At 37.0% G+C, this 16,964-nt stretch overlaps 1 long non-coding RNA gene across 27 annotated transcripts; it reads right to left on the reverse strand.

Annotated features, from left to right (window-relative positions):
* Positions 1-3,809: 3,809 nt before the first annotated feature.
* On the reverse strand, positions 3,810-16,102 carry LOC126589855 (uncharacterized). 27 transcript variants are annotated; one of them, XR_007611968.1, is made up of 13 exons: positions 15,626-16,095; positions 14,487-15,542; positions 14,268-14,397; positions 13,994-14,087; positions 13,835-13,903; positions 12,072-13,429; positions 11,889-11,974; positions 11,595-11,686; positions 11,349-11,508; positions 10,181-10,321; positions 9,576-9,708; positions 5,227-5,584; positions 3,810-4,091 (listed from the first exon to the last, which is right to left on the reverse strand). It is a non-coding gene; the product is annotated as an uncharacterized LOC126589855 (long non-coding RNA). The 27 variants fall into 27 exon arrangements; XR_007611974.1 differs by lacking the exon at positions 3,810-4,091 and adding an exon at positions 4,107-4,490; XR_007611975.1 differs by lacking the exon at positions 3,810-4,091 and adding an exon at positions 13,699-13,724 and having other exon boundaries at positions 5,073-5,584; positions 15,626-16,098.
* Between the last annotated feature and the right edge of the window lie 862 nt (positions 16,103-16,964).

Genomic DNA, 16,964 nt, shown 5'->3' on the forward strand with positions numbered 1-16,964 from the left:
TCGTTGGTGCGTTTGCTTTTGCTTTTGTCTTCTGCTTTGCTTTTTCTTTCGTTTTCTGTTTTGCTTTTGTTTTTCCACCACTCTCTATGTCTCTTCACCTGGCAGACAAAATGAATCGTAATCATAGGAAAATTTTTGCTTTTCTTCTTTTCTCTTTTCCTTTTCATTTTCTTAATCTCCCCGCTCATTCTCTGTCCACCCATGTTGCTTTGCAAGGTCATCTTTTGCTTTTCTTGACAAATGATTTCACATGGCTATGACTGCTCCTTCCTTGCTTTGGGTCCTCATTTTACGCTTTAATGTATGCTTGGAAGATTGCCTCTCGATCCTCATCGCTAGGGTATCCATCCATGAGCTGATCGTGTACAGTGACAAAACCAAGAGCGAACACAGGAGGGCCCACCGAGTCAGAGAGCTGTTGGATTCTTTAGCCCATTTCTCGCTCATCTCATGTGATCTTGTAATAGCCTTGATGCGTGAGTTGGTCGCGACGAGTGCTGTTGGTGTCTTTGTATTTGGGCCGGGTGAAGGAGAACCACTCATTCTCGCGAACTTCTGGGATGAAACCCGTCGTACAACCCGACCCGACCACCATGTACACAACAGAGAACCTCAGGACCAGCAATAGCACGAGCAACAGCTGCAGCGGCCGCAACTCGTGCAGGAACCTCAGGACGATCAGATGCAGAAGGAAGAAGGCCGAGCAATGTGGCGGACCTAACGAAGCTCAGAATCTTCTTGCCGACTTTTGACAAATCCATTGCACCACCTTGGAACAGCAAAACCGAGACCAAGAACAAAACCCCAGGGCTCTCAAAGCATTCGCTCAAATCGCCATTAAACACAAACGGATTCGCCAAAACGCTGCCGAAGGGAGACAGATCCGGCCACATTTCAATTCGAACCTCCGAGATCATGCGGTGCAAAATTCATTGCAGGAATGAGCTGCGATCGCGGTTTTGGATCTGATGGTTTCAGTGTGAGTCTGCGACTTAGTGACTTGGCGGACGACTGGCGTTTCGATTCCAAGAAAAGAGCTCACAGAGCTGTTGGAATCCAATCCTCCGTCGCGTTACCCTTATTCAACCTCATGTATCGTAAATCGTGCGTCGACGGGGTTCGATGTCCGCCGCCTCTGGCTCGCCTTCACGGCGCTTTTCATTTTTTCCCTTTGCCGTACGATTTGGAGAAGACAGGGAGCGAATATAAATGATAGGAGCCATCGTTGAACCTCACGCCGAACAACTTTACACCTCTGTCGCCGCATAAGGAGAGGAACGAGGAGGAGGACCCTACACGTGTTGGGAACATGCGCAAGTTGTGTCTGTTGCTGCTACAGTGAAAACACCGCCGAGTCATTGTGCCCAACTTGGCCGGTTCGGTGATGGTGATTCGGGTCGGGCCAGGCCAAGAATCGATGAACGAGAGGGCGAGCTTTAAATTATTATGGGATAAATCAATGGTGTCACTTGCTGGGTGGTCATTGACGTTGCTGAATCCCATATGCTCTTTATTTGAAACAAGTTTCACGGTCTTGGGACCTTCATCTTCAGGCCCTTTGACGGTGATAGGTGTAATTTTATGACTTGAGGAAAGCATCAAACTCTGCGATCTGGTTTTCTTTGGTTGTAGGGATTTGAGGTGGTCCGAGTATTGAAGGGATTTGAAATGGTGAGGAATTGATGAGTCCTTTGCTTTTTTTTTTTTTTTAGGTAAGGTTCGATGGATGGAAGAAAGAGATGAGATTAAGAGAGTGTATCTGTCTTTGTGTGGGTTAGTGAGAGGAGAGAGAATGAAGGAATGTGACTGTTTCCATTGATGCTGCCGTGACTGGGCGTTGAAGCGGAAGACATGGGTTTTGCAGTGACTGTGCCGGTGTTTCGCTCTTGGGTTTCTGCAGATTCACTGTGGAGGTGAAAAAAATGAAAGAGAATCGACACAACCTTTCGTATCGTTTCCCAGAGATGGTGCCAAATGTTGATGCACAAAACCAGATGTCTTGGAACAACGTAAATCTGACCGTGAATCTGCAAGTAAAGTAAATAACACAAGATGTATCGTGGTTCACCCCAAGGTTTGGGCTACGTCTACACTGATTATGTATTTATTTGAGGGAGGGAGAGCTCTGAAGGTGAGAACTTTGAGAAAGGGTGAGAAGGCCTAGGAATTGGCCTCCCCCAATTGTGAGGGTGAGGAGTCCTTTTATAGAATAAGGGCTCCTCACTTATTACATATTTGCCCCTTCCTTTCTTACATAATTACATTTAAGTCCTATGATTATTTGTACGAGATCTAAATACGAAAGCCCTAAATATGGTATAAACAATACTAATATAAGAAATTAAGATAATAATCATATCTCATGTATTCAAGTCGCTATCTCACCAATATAGGCCCATTAGACTTCAATTAGTTGTGAAGTACTAATTTTGTAATTTAAAACGTTTCGAGACGTGTTGACCAAAAATCAACTATCGGTCAACGATAGGGTCCACAACTCTACGTAATTTGATCCTGAAGATCCACACATTGGATTTTTGATCCATAACTTCCCAAAGTCCACATTATGCTTCTAAAACAACATACTATATTCCCATCGCGATCCGACTGTCGGATCTCCACCAATTACTATAATTAAGTGGCGGTCAACAATTTATTTTACTAACTTAGAAATCCAATTAGGGAAGATACGCACGTCGGATTCCCGATCCGTAAGTTTCTATGATGCACAAATATTATGTTATATCACACATTAAGGTTTGGTGACGATCCAACGGTTGGGTCGTAGATTCATATTTTGACAAAGTAAGGTATCGTAATGAAACTAAGTCCAAACAATCAAATTACGTCATACGGATATCAATTATGAAACCAAGGCATTTATTTGAACTTAAAAGGACGTCTTTAACCCACTAGCCAGGCTACCCCGACTTGCCAGAAAAAATCAACTATTTTTAAAAATTACCAAAATTTACAGAAATGAAGCTCTCAATGAGTAGAACAAGTTTTATACCTATGGCCAAGTCCAATTTGGCCGGGAAAAGCCTCCAATTGCCATAAACCCGCCGAAACCCTAGAATTGGGTGTTCTCCAATTCGTCAAAATTGTAGCTCCGCCGCCCCCAAACTGATTTGGGCTTTGATCCAGGCCTCAAGAGGAGTTGGACAAGGGTGGTGGTCATCGGCGATATCTACAAAACCGGTGGAATTGCCGCCGACACCCATAAATCTCGTCGGATTATTTTCCACTAAAACAAAACCAAATTCCTTCTAATTTCAGGTGGAAATGGAAAAGGGAGGGATAGGGAGTTGTTTGGTAGGGGTGGAAGGTTGTTAATCGCCAGAAAAATGGACGGGAAACCAGTCGGAATTTGTTGTAGCCACGGGTCGGGTCGAGGAATGTCGGGTCAAGGGGAAAGGGGGTCCGGGTTGTGTGTTCCCTCCCCTCCTCCCGTTGGTCTCTCCCCCTTTTCTTTTCTTTTTTCCCTGTCTCTCCCGCAACTCCCCTCTTTCTTATTATTTTTTTTTTCTTTTTCCTGATTGGTTCCCTTAAACTCCCCCATGAATTGGGTTGGTTCTCCCTTTTTTTCCTTGGTCACCATTTCCACGGGAAGTTTTAAAGAAATTTAAAATTTATAGTCTAGAAACACCACTTCAGATGTCCGCAACTGTACCGCTATAATCCGGACTTGCAAACGGCTTTCGCCTATAAGTTCGTGATTTCAAGATCTATCCAAAAATATAAATTGTGACCTCGAAAGGTCTACGAATTTTAGATAATTAATTTCCAAACTTCAACTTCGTGACTAGTTTAATTTAAAATCTAAATTCAAATAAATTAATATAATTTCTCGTAAAATAATATAAAGTCTCAATAATACGAATATGTAAATTATAACAGTCAAATCCAGGAACAAGATTTCACGTTTATTTGTCACATCCCGTGCCCGTTCCACCACCGTAGCACGATAGTATCCGCTTTGGGCTGACCATTCCCTCACGGTTTTGTTTTTGGGAACTCACGAGCAACTTCCCAGTAGGTCACCCATCCTGGGAGTGCTCTGGCCTCCTTCTCGCTTAACTTCGAAGTTCCTACAAAACCCGAAACCAGTGAGCTCCCAAAAAGCCTCATGCTAGGTAGGGATGGGAATATACATTGAAAGATCACTCCCTTGGGCGATGTGAGATGTCACAAAGACATTAGAGGAAACTCTTCTCTTTTTTATATTAGACAAGTGGGATGCTTGAGTTTATATAGAACTTAGGCCACATTTTTTGAAACAGTATGATTATTGCCTAAAGTTCCAACGAACAGATACAACTCATGAATTTGAATTTAACTATAACACATTACTCTTATTTTTCTTTCATACACAAATTAAATATTATAATATTAATTATAATATATAATTTCCAACACTAACAACAGTGCATCACTCGGAAGTTCATCACTTTATGCCCGACTGTTCGTCACACACCAGACTTGACATTCTTTATGAAATAAAAAAACAATGTCATGTCTCACAAATATCATGTATCCATGTCTAATGTTTGATAACAAATATGCGCAACTAATGAATCACATGACATGGTGTTTTCTTCGAACTGTCTTCCTTAAGCTCTCATGTCAGTCTAATTTGATTTAACAGCTTGCCTAGACACGCCTCTTGGGACAGTAGCTAACTTGACCATCTTAGATAAACATGCTAAACTAGCGATCATTAAACCACATACCATTGCATCATTATATATAGGTATGTATGTGTGTGTGTGTGTGTATGTGTGTGTGTACACACAAGGTTAATGCTATACAATCAAGTACAGCTTTTAAGGATGCTTGAAGACGATATTGAGTTGGATGAACAAGAGAACCCTAGTCTGCAAGTAATCATCCAAGGAAAGTCTTCTACTCACTCAAGCACTATGCTCTTATGGTGATAGAACCCTAGACTTAGAGCCAATGCTTTGTGAGTAGGGAATTCCTTTTATTAATTGATGACTAGCAGCCAACTTCCATCTATCATGGGTGAGTTGGTTATTGTCCCATATCATCACAACGTGGAAGTTATTGAGTAGTGGAGGAACAATTTGTATTCAAAGCATTTTGAATGTGTTTCCACAAAAATAGGATGTTAACTTTTCCACATATTCAAACTCTATAGGATTATATTATCAACATGTAACCTCTCCTTTATCACAACTTGTTAAGTCCAAATAAGATTCTTACATTCTCGTCTCCAGGTGATGGTCTTCTGTCACTCAAGAACCGATAAAGAATTTATGCGTAGAAAGTGACAATAACAACAACTTTTTCTCCCCCTTCGTTTTGGCAGTGTTGGAATTCATGGACAGATGAAACACCTTAGCAGAAACCAGAAACGGTTATGGCATTGCATTATGGTAAGGGCTACTTAGTCTGGCGGCTTAGAGTAGCAGCTATAAAGCAAAGCCTCATGGATGCCATGGTTTCTGTATCAAATGGAAAAGCATCGACGGAGAGTTTAGTTTACTGTAGACCAACACTGCTTTTGTATCGACAATATAGGACACCCCATATTTTGTATATATGGACTCCCATCTGTTATCTGTAAGACATTAAAGACAGCGAATCTTGTGATGTTCTCTGTTCAAATGGCAACTACATTCTTTTCTTTCATTACACACTTATTTAATTATGTTTGTTCTTTTCATTTGATTTTTAGTCAGTTGATCAGAAATAGGGAGGGATATATATATATATATATATATATATATATATATAGGAATCTTTTAACAAGAAGGATCCTCATTTTTCTAAAAAAATAGTGATACCCTCTTGATCGTTAAATTGGCTTTAATGAAATTGTGTGCTTGAGATTGTATGGCTTGTGATTTAATTTCAACCACACAATTTCATTAAAGTCAATCCAACAATCAAGATGGTGTTCTCATTTTTTTTTAGAAAAATGGGATCTCTCTTGTTAAAGGGTTTCATGTGTGTGTGTGTGTGTATATATATATAAAGGTTTCGTAGTGACACTGATAAACCACTGTCTCCTGTTGCAGAAGAACAATCCAAATCCACAGGAAGCGTGTTATACATGCATTTGCTACGAAATTAAATTTGATATGATTAATTTTATGTCCTATTTTAATAAAAACGAATTTAATTAATAAAAGCAAACTAATATGCAAAATTAAAAATGGGAAAAAGGAAACAGTTTTGTAGAAATCAAGTTAAGAACGCATTAGGGATCCGCCATCACCTTAACAATCCTATATAGTTTTTCAAATCACTTATGACCTATACATGCATATTTCGAAAGTTAGGTTTTCCTAATATATGCCTACTTGTATGAACATTTTTTTGTCCATTAACCATCACTTTTTCAGTTTCTAATTTGAAATTTGGGCGCTCAATTGTTCAAAAACATCCAAATAAAATATAATAGGTACATTCAGAGCGTTGCAAAGAGTAAAACGTATTAATCACCTTCGTGTCATACATGGGATTCACCTATCAATGTGGCCTCAGTTGTAATCCAATGAACTTATGCAACTATAGTTCTCTACCTAACCAACTACTAGCCTAGTTGGTGTGAAACTTTAATAAACATAAAATAACATGTGTACGTTCTCAACTTAACCAACTACTAGCCTAATTGGTGTGAAATTTTAACAACCATTACATAACATGCACGCCTCAGTTGTAATCTAACAAACTTAAAACATAATTATAATTCTCAGCTTAACCAACTACTAGCCTTGTCGCAGTATGAAATTTTAACAATCGTAAAAGAACATGAGTTCCTCATTTGTAATCCAATGAAGTTATACATAGTTATAGTTCTCCATTAAACCAACTAATAACATAGTTCTCAGCTCAACCAACTACTAGCATAATAAGTGTAAACTTTAACAAAAGGGTACACAACAAACTAATCGATAAAGCTAGAATACCGGAGGTCCATTCCAGTCTCTCTGCCTAAGATATATCCAGCATTAAAAAAAAATTAAAGTTTTTCCTTTCTTTTTGGTCGTACCCAGTGCACAAGGCTCCCAGCTTTAAGCAGGGTCTGGGAGAGGTGAATGTCGGCTAGCCTTACCCCCATTTATAGAGAGGCTGCTCCCAAGTCTCGAACCCGAGACCTACCGCGCCAATGTCAGCAATTGCAGGCCGAATGCAGAAGGAGAATATTTCATTAAGTACAGTTCCAAGTTAATGAACAAACCCGATGGAAAGTACAAAATTACCCATGCTTATATACCAACAGATACAGAAGCATTAGTTTAGTTTGTTTTATACAACAACAACAAAGTCTTTTCCCACTAAGTGGAGTCGGTTAAGTTTAGTTTGTTTTATAAATAAAAAAATTAACTAGGGAGAAAAACTATTACATTTGGTATACTCACAAATTGGCAGCTGATTCTGCCTTGAGAGGATTCAACCCTTGATCATATTTTCCTAGTGTTGTCTCAACATGGATCATCACGGGCACAACACTTTGCAGGTTCCATCCAAGGACCAAGAATCCAGCTTGTTTCGGAGTTTCACGAAAGTAAATCGTTTGGGAAACCTATTGCACTGTGATGGCCACACCATCCAAAATAGTCAAATTGATCTGCTATAAGTAAAACCAAATTGCGTAATTAAACAAAATGGTACATAAAATAAATATTGAATAATTGATCCATTAGAGAGATTCGTTAAAAAATTATACCTGATCGATTAAGTATTGCATCACATCTATGTAGGTGCTCACATCCCCAGAGGTGGCTAGATAGTTATGTGGAGCATTAGTAAGCCTATACAACTTTGTCTCCATATTAGAGAGCACAAACCCATATGAGTTGGTTGTTCTCGAGTCGATCACCACGAAAATTAAATTTTCTCCAGGAGTATGCAAAATTTAGAGTGTCGTGGGCACCCTTCGAATACCCTGAAACAATATGATGTTTCATATTGTCTGCTTAAAGATTGGTTGGTTTTTATTATTGTTTCAGGGTATCCGAAGGGTGCCCACGGCACTCTAAATTTTGCATACTCTTGGAGAAATTTATTTTCATGGTGGTCGACTCCAGAACAACCAATCCATATGGGTTTGTGCTCTCTAATACAAAGACAAAGTTGTATAGGCTTACTAACGCTCCACACATCTATCTAGCCACCTCCGAGGATGTGAGCACCTACATAGATGTGATGCAATACTTAATCGATTAGGTATAATTTTTTTAACGAATCTCTCTAATGGTTCAATTATTCAATATTTATTTTATGTAATATTCTGTTTAATTACCCAATTTGGTTTTACTTATAGCAGATCAATTTGGTTACTTTGGACCATCACAGTGTAGTGGGTTTCCCAAAGGATTTACTTTCGTGAAACTCTGAAACAAGCTGGATTCCTCGTCCTTGGATGGAACTCGCAAAGTGTTGTGCCTGTGATGATCCGTTGAAACAACACTAGGAAAATATAATTCAAGAGTTGAATCATCTCAAGGCAGGATCAGCTGCCAATTTGTGAGTATACCAAATGGAATAGTTTTTCTCCCTAGTTAATTTTTTTTTTCTTTTTTTTTATAAAACAAACTAAACTAATGTTTCTGTATCTGTTGGTATATAAGCATGGGTAACTTTGTACTTTCCACCGGGGTCATTCATCAACTTGGAACTGTACTTAATGAAATATTCTCCTTTTGCATTCGGCCTACAATTGCTGACACTATCACAGAAGGACTTCTTATGAGATTTTTTTTTTAACTTATAATTCTTTTCTTTTCTTTTTTTTTTTATAGAAAGAAAAAAAAAATTTACTTAAAATTTTTTTTAATGTTGGATATATCTTTGGACAGAGAGACTGTGTGATTGACCTCTGGTATTCCAGGTTTATAGTTAGGTGGAGGACTATAACTATGTTTAAGTTCATTGGATTACAAATGAAGAACGCATGTTCTTTTATGATTGTTAAAATTTCATACCGCGACAAGGCTAGTAGTTGGTTAAGTTGAAAATTATAATTATATTTAAGTTCATTAGATTACAACTGAGGCGTACATGTTATTTAATGGTTGTTAAAATTTCACACCGACTAGGCTAGTAGTTGGTTAAGTTGAGAACGCACACATGTTATTTTATGTTTATTAAATTTTCACACCCAACTAGGCTAGTAGTTGGTTAGGTAGAGAACTATAGTTACGTATAAGTTTATTGGATTACAACTAAGGTCACGCTGGTGGGTGAATCCCACATATGAGACGAAGTTGATTAATACGTTTTACTCTTTGCAACACTCTCTGAATGTATAAATATCATATTTACTATGGATTTTTGAACCAAGAATTCAAAAATTCCAAAGTCATAATATAGAAGGTAAGGGTGTATGGAGTGAATGGCTTCAACTAAGCTGTTAGTCGATACCGAGATAACTCAAATGAGTAATAAACAATAAAGGCTATACATCTAACATTTACTATAAAAAAACGACTATCTTTATAACCAACCACACCATGTATAGAGAGAAACGTATCAACTGTACAGTTTCTCTCACTAGAAATGGCCATAGCCCATCAAAATGGAAAATATTTGTATTACCTTACCTTGCAGCAGAAGCAAGCTTAAAAGCATAGTACTGCAGCTGCATGCAACCTTCAGTCACCACGACTGCTCACACAGTGACTGGTGAAAACGCCCAATACTGCAAATAAGTACGGCCCCGACTAACGGAACTTCCTGCAATATATAAAAAGCAGGAATCAGTAAACTTTCAAGCTGTTAAACCACCACTAGAATTTTGGCTAAAGGACACCCTTTTCAATGGTGTCTATTATAAACAATGGGCACTGACATTGGTGGCAAACCCCAATTGCCACCAAACAACCACTAAATAGAAGTTCATGTCCTATATAGAAGTCTCTATTGCTACAATCACCACCAATTAGATAATGGTGGCACAATGAATAGTTACACCTTTGAAAAATTATATAATTTCTATACATCGGTGTCCATGTTGTAATATGTTTTTTTTTTAAAAGGACCCATTAATCTGGGCACCCAAATGTATATATATATATATATATATATATATATATAGTTAATAGACTGCACAGAATTGCATGTTTGCTGTAGTCTTCCATAACTAATCACACATTCAAAAAAATAAGGTCTAAAACCAATGAGCTATACTAAAAAATATGAAACTAACCGTCAAAGTACAAAACAGGCACCAAATTTGAAGGAAATTGCCACTTAAAAGACTTCACATTTTCTTGAACACCTTCAAACATGTTTTTTAAGATTGACATGCTCCTCATAATACTTGAGCCTCAGTAATTGCTATCTCTACCTGCAAACACATAAGCACGTGGATCAAATGACTAAAATATACACAAAAGCATGCCTTTACAGTTTTATTGTTTCCTATAATCTGCATAAAAAGCATATACTTGCAAGTATGAGTCTCTAACACTCCACACGAAAAACTGATGTGGCAACACTACTACAAAATTATCTATTGCTGGCGGTCCAAAAACCAACAAGAAACATATATTATTGTCGGATATTATGCAAAATCCGACAGAAAATGGATGCAGTGACGGATATAATAAGCGACAGATTTGCCAGCGTCAGGAAATGAATTTTCCGACAGAAAATAATCCAAAACTGACAGAACTTGTGTCGGATATAATCGACAGAAAATATATTAATAATGAATAAATAAAAGCATTTTCTGTTGGATAAAACCGACAAAAAATACTCTAAAACCGACAGAAAATACATATAACCGACAGAATTTGTGTCAGCTATAACCGACAGGAAATTTTAATAATGAATAAGTAAATCATTCTCTGTCGGCTACAACCGACATAAAATATATTAATAATAAAAAAAATTAAAAGGACATGAGAGCATTCTCCCTTCTCGTTGAGCATTCTTGTCCCCTTCAAAATGATTCCAAATGATCCAGTACTTACAACATGTTCTGCCATATAACTTATCGTCTGTAATTAAGAACAAAAGGTGATGCACGAAATACACACATTTTTTCTGATTGTATATAAGAATGATAGCCAAGTATTTGTCCGTAAAAATAGAATGAAAAGTTGGAAAAGTACCAATAAAAAGAACCAAATTGAGAAAACTGGAAATATTCTCTACTCATTATTTGCCTCACTTCTATCTCTTACAAAGACATTGATTTTGTCAAATTTCAATTGAGAAAACTGGAGGCAAAAGGATGAAACAAAATTTGAAAAAGGCATATATGTCATCATATCCTTAGAATACCACAAAATACATCTCAATGCAGTAAGGCAAAAATCAAAAACCCAAATGGAAGTCAGAGTCAAAAGCCAAAAAAATAAAAAACCCACCTGGGAAATTGGATAAGTTTGATGGGTTTTTTTCTGCTGGTGGTGGTTTTTTCAGCTGCTTCCCAATCAATGAATTAAAGACAGAGGAGAGCCTTAAAATGGTAGTTTCATTCATCCACCAAAACCAAACGGAGCTTTAGACGTGTGTGGGGACCTTGACCTATCATAAATCCTCAGAAACAAAATTAACAATCACTCAAAGGGAAAGTACGGGGAAGCACTACATCAAAAGGTCAAGTGGCGTACCAGAATTTTGATTCCGATGTAATGGTTGAGAACTTCTGCATCAAAGGCAGCAGCAGCAAGAGCAGATGATGATGCCGCGATGGGAGTTCAAACTAAACAGCAAAAAATTAGAGAGAATTGAAGCAAAGAAATATCCAAAAAATTACATTCACATATCCCAAAACAATATAAAACAAAAAAAAATGGAACTTAAATCTGGAAGGAGATGAACAAATCGAAGCAAAATTATTTGTACTTGGCAATTGAGAAAAACACCCTGTTCACCTTAATTTTTTTTGCAAGAACCCTCTTTACCTTAGTTTCACCCACAACCTTCCAAGGCTTCCATTCTTCTCGGCCCAGGTTGGAAACAACAATGATTCACCTTCCTCGTCCCTAATCTTTGACATGCATACAGAAAATGGAATTAAAATTTGAAATCTAGAATCGATCCAAAAATTGAAAGTTTTTTTTTTTTTTTTTTGAGAAATCACTTACACTAGGGAACAGCCATGAGGAGAGGATCATTTTTACCTCTTGGTTGAGATCCAATTACGGCAGACTATGCCGGAAATTGGCCGGAATACCCACAGTCACCATTTCTTAGATCTGAAATTGAGAAAATTCGGCTACAAATTTGGAGAAACTAACTTGAGGGTTGGAAAGAGGAAGGGAAGAGGATTCTGGAGGTATAGTTTGACGCTCGTTGGTGACAGGAGGACGGAGCGGCTGCTGCATGAAAAAGAAGAGGGAGAGAGAGGAAACGGGAGGGAGGAGAGAAAATGAAGGGGGAAGAGAGCGGAGGGAATGAAGGGAAGGAGTTGGAATTTTGTGAAGGGGAGAGGTTTAATGGTTTTTCAATTTGTGAGGTTTAATGGAATTTTGGAGAAACTACAGAGGCCATGTGATGTAAGATGGAAGGATTTTATTTTGGAAAAAATGCGGCAGAAATCCCCCCAAAATTCTCTACCAAAATTTTAAATTTTCCTCCCAAATTTTGTTACGATTTTAAAAAATAAAATAATAATTGTTTTATTTATTTATTTTTAATCAATATAACATTTTAAAATAATAAAATTTTCATTTCTGTCGGTTATAACCGTCAGAATACTAAAATAATAACCGACAGAAAGTAAAATAATAAAATAGTTAATTTCTGTCCGTTTATAACTGCCACCATTAACTTAAAAACCGCCAGAATATGTCAAAAATATTATAAAAAAAAAGATTCAATAATACTGTCGATTATAACCGACATGATTTTTTTATATCTGCCATTAAATATCCGTCAGGACTTTATGTCGGATATAACCGACATGAATTTTCGAATATCCACCACTAATTAAATGATGTGTCGGATATAATTTATCCTACAGGATTTGTCTAATATCCGCCACCTAAAGCTAATATTGTAGTAGTGCAAGTAGATCAATTTTTCAGCAGATAAATTTATGAGTCTCAACATTTCACAAGTGGTATACTTGCGAGTACATAAATTTTCGATCAATGGATATGGTTATCAATTATGACATCAAAAACACATTCAAAAGGTAAGACTCACTGTTTTGAACTAGTGGCTTGATGTTATCAATTTACATCAAGGTGAACCATTTATCTAATTTTTGGGTCTTATATATTACAAATTCAACATCAACACAAGCACCAACAAATTTCAATTTGTTTTCATTTGTTTTTATTCCTTTTTGTTCAACCCAATCAACTTCCTTGAGAAATAAAACAAAAGGTAAAGAGAGATAGAGAGAGTTCCCAACCTGGCTCAACTTCGCCTTTGGAAACTAGGCACTGGAAATAGAGATGGACTTGGTGAATATAGATAGACTTGGTGGCTCTGAAAACTAAACAATAAGATAAATTTATTAAGTAATTTTATTATGCTCAGATTTTTTTTGCTTCACAAGCTATACAATAAGCACAGAACAATCGCCCCACCAACTGGTCCTCACATTACCCACCTAATATCATATATGATATCCTTACCCGAAAAAAAAAAGAGCAAGGAAAAAAATATACAGCAACTAAAATTACAGATGAGAGTTAAACTCTAGAGTCACTTAAGCTAAAAGTGTGTGCAATAAAAAAACTGAAAATTAAAAAGGAATTTTACCTTCAGCCACAAAACTGTGCGGTTCTCTTATCCCTCAAATATACAACAATGAAAGAAGAGAAACTAAGAACGCTAAATAAATTTAAAGAGGAAATTACTTAAAGAGGTAATGTATAAATCAAGTTCATAAGGATACCTTTGGATCCCTGTTTTCAGTTAATGGAAGGGGATGAATCCGTTACACCTTTCCAATCGAACTCACAACCTACAAGAAAGAGATTTATGCTTATCTTTAGCATATTTGCCATTCAACTTGCACTTAATTCTATGAAAGAGAACAAACTTAGAGCATTACAAGGAGGGAAGACTCCCTCAATGCATTCGCTATTGACAAATTGTTTCGGACGAGCTTTTTCATTTTTTAAAAGAAGCAACAACTGAAATTGGAACTGCAAAAAGAAATGCCAATAGTTAGTGAAAACTGTTAATATGACAGTGCGAAGAAAATGAGATTTCTAAGTGCTCCACAAGAAGCAATATTGTTATAGATAGAAAAAAGAATAACTAGAACCTACTAATCCAAAAGATTCAAGACTGGGAGCTTCAACTTTAACTGTAATATCAGTTACCTTGTGGTTAAGGAGAAAATCACCCTATTCACCTTAGTTTTTTTAGAAGAACCTTGTTCACCTTAGTTTCACCCACAACCTTCCAAGGCTTCCATTCTTCTCGGCCCAGGCAACCTTCTTCGTCCCCAATCTTCGACATGCATACAGAAAATGGAATTAAAATTCAAAATCTAGAATCGATCCAAAAACTGAAAGATTTTATTTTGAGAAATCACTTACACTAGGGAACGGCCACGAGGAGAGGATCATTTTTACCTCTTGGCCGAAAATTGGCCTGAAACCCCGCGGTCACCGTTTCTTAGATCTGAAATTGAGAAAATTCAGCTACGAATTTGTAGAAACTAACTTAAGGGTTGGAAATAGGAAGGGAAGAGGATTCTGGAGATATAATTTGATGGTCGTTGGTGACCGGAGGACGGACGCCCTACTACATGAAAGAGAAGAGGGAGAGAGAGGATACGGGAGGGAGGAGAGTGAGAATGAAGGGGAAGCGAGCAGAGAGAATGAAGGGGAGGAGTTGGACTTTTGTGAAGGGGAGAGAGGTTTAATTGTTTTTTTATTTTGTTTTATTGGTGCCCAATAAATTCTATTGGTGCCCCCAGTTACTCACAAATGCACAAGAAATTACTTTTTAAGAATAAAGCATACACTAATGGTTGGTGTCTCAAATTTGAAGGCTACCAATATCAATGGCATCCAACTAAAAAGACACCAAAAAATGTTAAGAGTGCTATCTTTCTATCTATAGTCATCAATTGCAAATAATGTGCAAACATTGATGTCCTATAGCCATAATTCTCAGCAGTGGACATCAGACAGAATGCTAATGATAAGATATACAAAGTTACAGAATAAAACTAACATATGATGGGATATTAATTGTGAAGCTGAGACAACACTTTGTACAACGTCTCTGTGTAGCCAGTCAATATTTGTACACAAATAATTAGAGATGAACCTTGACCTAGAATATGAATTACCAGTTAGAGAAGATAGAATAAGATCAAACAAATAATAAAATTAAAATAATAAAAACAATAATCACCATCCAACAATTAGCCTTCTCATCACAGAGAGTAGTTGATTGGCTCTATTGCGAAACAGCTTAATACTATCAAAATTAGGAACTTGCAAGGTGCCATAAGCAGCGCTCTGTTTTTGCAAGAACATCAAACCCTAAGTAATCTGCTATAAAATAAGCGGACCCACACATGAACCATAATCCAATATATCGATTAAACTTGAAGAGATGCAGAAAGTTATCCAAATGAAACCCTAAAATAAAAAACACAAACAGAAAAAATAAGATCTTGATACGTATAAAGGAAGTTTAAGGAAGAGGAGGATGTGGATGTTACCAGACAGAGAGAAGTCACCGGCGAGGATCTTGATAAAAGATGGTTTTCTTTGGCTTTCTAGCCATTTGAACCAACCGGTCCTCAAAGATTCAAGAGAGTACTCCTCCGCTAGCTGCTATGCTATGCTTAGTATAGGTCATGTCAGGACTCGTGAGGAGACAAGACCCTGCAGCAATTTTGTTATCAAAACGTGATGAGAATGAAGGAGAAAGAAAGAAGGAGAGAGAGGTTTGGTGTGGGAAGCAGGAACAATTTATCATCAAAACGTGATGAGAATCAAGGAGAAAGGAGGGGGGAGGAGGGGGAAGGAGAGGTTTGGTTAGGAGCTGGAGAGGAAGAAAAACGCTGGGGACTTCGGAGTTCCTAGATATGTTATGTTCAACAGCGTTGTGTTGACTTAGCTCTCTTTCTTGACTTGCTGAAACAATTCTTTTTCTTACTTATCGATTTCTTACAAAATCCTTGAAAAATATATTGTAAGAACTTAAGATTTATAAACTATGAAGGATAGAGATTTTGATTTTGGTGTGTGACTTTTTAGGATAAATAGTGTGTTATATGGAGAAAAAAAGAAAGGATTAGATTGTAAATAATGTCACGTGACACGTTGTGATTCGTTAAAAATCTTATCAAAATTTATCATCAAAGATTCTAAACCGATAGTGACACGTGGTGCAACATGATTGGTTAAAAATCTTATCGGAAATCTATTATCAACGATTATAAACAAGTAACGACACGTGGCACAACGGAATCTGTAAAATAAGTCCCTAAATTCATTAAAAATTGCTAGTATTATCCTACTATTATATTCAAAGTTATTTTATCTAATTTTTCGTCAACTAAATTCACTTGACACACTTTAAAGTGTAATTGTGTTCTTTTTTCGCCTATAAGCACTTAGTATTTCATATAAGTTGTGATCTAACGTCTAATTTACCCTTTAAAGTTAACTCCACGCACTTTTTTTTTTATGTAAAATTATCAATCTACCATTCAATGTGGGCATGACAAGATCAGTTAAAAACCATATCCGAAGTTACAAATAAAATTATTTTTATTATTTTATAAAATATAAAAATACTAATATTTTAATACGAAATGCCTTGGCTATACCGTTTAAGAATGGAGGTGCAATATGCAATTACTATTCATTAAAGATAATTAATGTTCACTTGAGGGGATTGAATTGTCTATTGTCATTAGGAGCCTTTACACACTGAAATTGCTCTAAAGCTCATAGACTCAACTTAGTATTCGACTCGATTTTGGGTTGTAGTGACAGAAAATATCTCGACCACGGTCAATTTAACAGGAAAGAAAATCAGCGTAACTCATA

Source organism: Malus sylvestris, chromosome 11, assembly GCF_916048215.2.
Source record: "Malus sylvestris chromosome 11, drMalSylv7.2, whole genome shotgun sequence".
In the NCBI taxonomy this organism is placed as follows: Eukaryota; Viridiplantae; Streptophyta; class Magnoliopsida; order Rosales; family Rosaceae; genus Malus; species Malus sylvestris.